The following is a 4,609-nucleotide window of genomic DNA, read 5'->3' on the forward strand; positions in this document are numbered from 1 at the left end:
CATGTCGTAAATTTTCTTCCTACCTGTGTTCCGTCTGCCACCTTGGCTGCTCTTTATGGCTGTGTTCTTAGCAAAATCCCGCTGAATTTGTTTGCTTAGCGTAACATATAATTTATAGAAAATGTTTCTTTTTGTTGCTTTTCTTTTTCAATGCTCATTTTTTTTTTTGTTTTTTTTTTTTCAAAACTGGCGTAGTTTTTATTACCATTTAGAATTCTTTATTTTCGTTGAACGTATCTTTCTTTTGCCCTATTTGTGTTTGGCTTAACGCAATTTTCACACTTGATAACAGCAACGTAGTAGTAGGGGCTCCAACGCATTTCGTAGTCGTAGGAGTATGTTGCAGAGCGAATGTGAGAATCCAAGGTACCAGTACTCTTAAATTCGTGGCCAAGCGCACGCGCGTTAAATTGATTTATGACGGCGTTGCAGCAGCAGGCCAAAATGTTATTTGCGCATATTTGTTTGTGTTTGCATACGAACGTTTATAAATATGTATGTATGTATATACACAAAAATATCTATAAAAAATAAATATTTGCTCTTGCCAACGGAAATTAGACCGTTTCGTAGCGTGTTACGCCCATAGCTCTGCTCATAGTTGTTGGGTCGGTCATGAAATTCGTTCCTTAATACTAATTTCCATTCGGCGGAATAGTTATTGCACGAAATGGCTGCCCGTAAGCGTATTCACTTCTATCACTTTTCGAAAATATGTACATACATACATATGTACATATTTACAACATTGGGTGGTCTGTTGTTGGCGGTTTTATGTTGCAGTTAACTTGCAGTGTGGTTTTTATTGTTTATTAGAGTTAGCTTACTGCAAAAAAGTTGAAGAAAGGTTTTGTAGATACAACTAAAAGATAACTGCCATTATAGGCAACGTTAAGTCGAGTAGGATAGGAGCAAAATGAGGCGGTAAAAGGAAGATTTATGTATGTACATATGTACACTCAGCAGTCTCACGGAGGGTGCTTCAAATTACACAAAGCCAGGATGGGTTAGGAGGAAAGCTAGTCGTAGGCATAGTTTAAATTTAAATAGGTAGCATTTTCTTTTGAGCATATTTTCGAAATAAAGAGTTCGTACACATTTTTTTATTTCTTTTTATGAAAACTTAAAAAAAAGTGATTTGGCTTTAAAACAGGTGGCAATGCTCTTCAAAATATATTTCTCTTAAAACTCTTTCATTTGCCGCCTTTGTATATAGCAATGCTTCATTTTGTTTATTAATAAAATTGCATATAAATTTTGAAATGGTTGACAATCCCCTGAAATATTGTAAAATTTCGCAGAACTTATAATTTAAAATAGAACTTAAATATATATGCAGGTGGCAATCCTCTTCAAAAAATATGCTATATGTATATTAACTCAGGTCGTGTACTACTTCTATGCCGAATTTGCTTACATGCTCGCAAGTAAACTTTCTTATTTATTTAGCAGAATTTCATTTAACTTACCAGTTAAATTTCTAAACTGTTGGCAACCTTCGTCAAACATATTTTTGAAATAGATATAGCTTTCGCAAAACCTCGCTCGTTTGCTACCCATATTTCAACATTTCATTTAACTTACTTAAATTAATTTAAACTTTCTGAATAGGTGGCAACCCTCTGCCAAACTATATTCGAGATAAAGCTTTCTTAAACATCATTGGCTTGATACACATATAAAAATGTGTAACTTAACTCTTTCTTTAAATTTATTTTAACGTTTTGCACAGGTGGCCAGCACCTTAAAGAATATTTTCTAAATAAATTGTTTTTGAAACTCTCTCATATGGTACGCATATTTTTGTTTTTATATTTGGCATGATGACCATATACAAATTTGTAGTTTAACTTTTCATTTGAATTTATTTTAACTTTTTGCACAGGTGGCAACTACTGGCAATGAATATTTCCTGCATAAATCATTTTTGAGTCACACATTTTTGTTGTTTGACACCCACATTGCTGTTATATTTTATTTAGCTTATTAATTAATTTACTTTAGTGTTTTAACAGGTGGCAGCACTCTTCAAATCTATTTTCGAAATATATTGTTTTAGAACCTCTTTCGTTTCACACCCATCTCGACGTAATATTATATTAAACTTACTACATAATGCATTGATTTAACCTTTGAAAATGGTGGCAACTCTCCTAAAATATATATTATGTATTACTCTAAGATATATCCTATATGTGTGCCAAATTTCATTGAAATATGCGCAGACGTGTTGACGTGAAAGAGCAACAAACATACTCACACATTCACTCATAAACTTTCACATTTACATACAATATTTGTTGGATTTCAGGAAAATTATACGTTTATGTCCTTCTGCAGCATAGGTAAATTACTTTAAAGCATTATTCAATGAAATCCGCCTAGTATATTGTTAGTTTATCGTGAACAAGGGATTTTTATTTCATCGTGATATGTCGGTATGTCTAGCCATGAAATCGTGTTTCATCTTAAATAAAGAATCAAGAACAAGTAAATAGGCAGCGTAGTGTTAGATGTGAATTTTCTGAAATTTTCCGCTTCAGAACACTTCCGGCACTCATCGTATTTCAAGATATGTACAATGAGCTCAACCTGTGGCCAAGCTATCAACAATCACGTTGGCTTAGGTATTCAAACGGACTCGTCTCGGTCACCGCCTTAGCGTACAATGGCCGCCGGTGCGCTTACTAATTGACCATACTCATATGTACATATACTATGCAATGTAGCTATTTATGTACATATGTAATTATGTAAACACTCGCCGTACTTTGTACCATCTTCGAAAAGTAACACATTTACTAATTGCGGCGAAACATTAATTTCATAGTTTGAAATTTTATTTAATTTTTTTTTTTTTTAATTGCTGGAGGTGGAGTGTGAATTAGTTAATGTAATTAACTTATCTTTTGTTTGTGTGTGTTTTTTTTTCAAACGCATAACAGCGCGAAATTGCGATTGGGCCTACAAATGTTTATTTAAAAAAATTTTCATGCTTCGCTTGAGGGTGAATTATGGACATTAAAGAAGAAAATAAGCACACATTTCGTCGCTGTTGCGTGCGGCAAAAAATGGTAAATGGCATATTTTGGAAAATTGCCAAAAATGGCTATAAAATTAGTAATATATACATATGTATGTATGTATATATTTTTTATCTACATTATTTCTCTACATTTCTTCCCTAAGTGGTTTAGGTACTTATTTTTAATCCACAAAAAAAAAATCGCCACCAAGTACATATGTATGTATGTATGTAGGGCCTCCTTACAAAAAGTTTCTTTCCTGCCAACCATTAATAACTATTTGATTGCGTCAAACCACTTGGTTAAGTGTGCGTACGTGATTCATAAGTTATTGACCGTCGTCACACTAAAACCTTTCCAAAAGACCTCCGCATGACGGCCAAAAAAAAAAAAGAAGGTGCTAAAAGAGAGTTCTTCTTCAAAAGTTGTCTATTTGCTTAGTCAAGTAAACCGGATGCGAATGATTTCGTTTAGCGCAAGAAAAAGTTTTAAGTTTTGAAAGTGTTAATGAATAAAAGTGGCATACAATTAATTTATGACTTAAAAAAATATATAAAAAAAAAAACTGCAGTAAAAGTCAATATATTTGATACAGCAAATGTGACCACAGGCTTTCTACCTACAAACAAACAGAAAAAAAACGAGAACAAACTTTTTCTATTCGTTTTGTTTGTTTTGTTTTGTAAGTTTTTGAAACTTTGAAGCATCAAATTACTTTTGTCAATTCACTGCGTCTATTCACACCCAGACGATAATTCATTTTCTATTGTCTTTGTTTTACTAAATATTACCCCGAGTATGTATTGATTAATAGCCTTTTTGTTCCGGTCTCCAGAATTTATGTATGTTTGGCAAAGTTTTGCATTAGGGCGTCGATAATTGGAAAAGGAGTAACTCGAAACTGATTTATTGCGTACAAATGTTGTTGTGTTATATCTCCATACTTATTTAGATTTATATATTATTTTGTTGGTTTAAAATGTATTTTACATATTTACATATTTCAAAAACTTATTCGTTCTAGTTAATGCAAACTGCAAATAAGTAGTTCCCACCCATTTTTGCCAATAGTCCGATGTTGTTGCGCTACCATATGCTCACTTGTGCCCTAAAATTTTGTGAAACTTTGTAATCTTGGCCATCACTACAAATATATATATATATTTATGTAAACTTCTGCCATATTTTATTGAGGACGCGGTGTGTTCACTGGTTCGAAGCATACCCTGTTGGTAAAATTAGAAAAAATAAGCCTTATTTCTGATCATTTATTTGGAAGCGCTCCTCAATTTTCCAAGCGGGTATTTCTTCCAAAGCATGTTTTACAAAATAAAAATCTTTTTCAATCTGCATTCTTACTAGGCAACAGTCTCTTAAGGTGTATGAGCCATGGCTATCTAGCCTTGATCAGACAATGATTAGGTCGTTTTAAATTATCTATGTTTGGTCGAAACACTCAAAATTAGTAACTCAACTACTAAGGTCCTTATAGCATCATTTTACTATCTTTGACTTCCTTAAGTTAGGAACTCTTCTAAGAGATACAAAGGATCTTTCCGATCGCAGTGTAGCTTTTGCTACGA

The sequence above is a fragment of the Rhagoletis pomonella genome, unplaced genomic scaffold (assembly GCF_013731165.1).
Source record: "Rhagoletis pomonella isolate Grant_MI unplaced genomic scaffold, Rhpom_1.0 Rhpom_scaffold_00001, whole genome shotgun sequence".
Lineage (NCBI taxonomy): Eukaryota > Metazoa > Arthropoda > Insecta > Diptera > Tephritidae > Rhagoletis > Rhagoletis pomonella.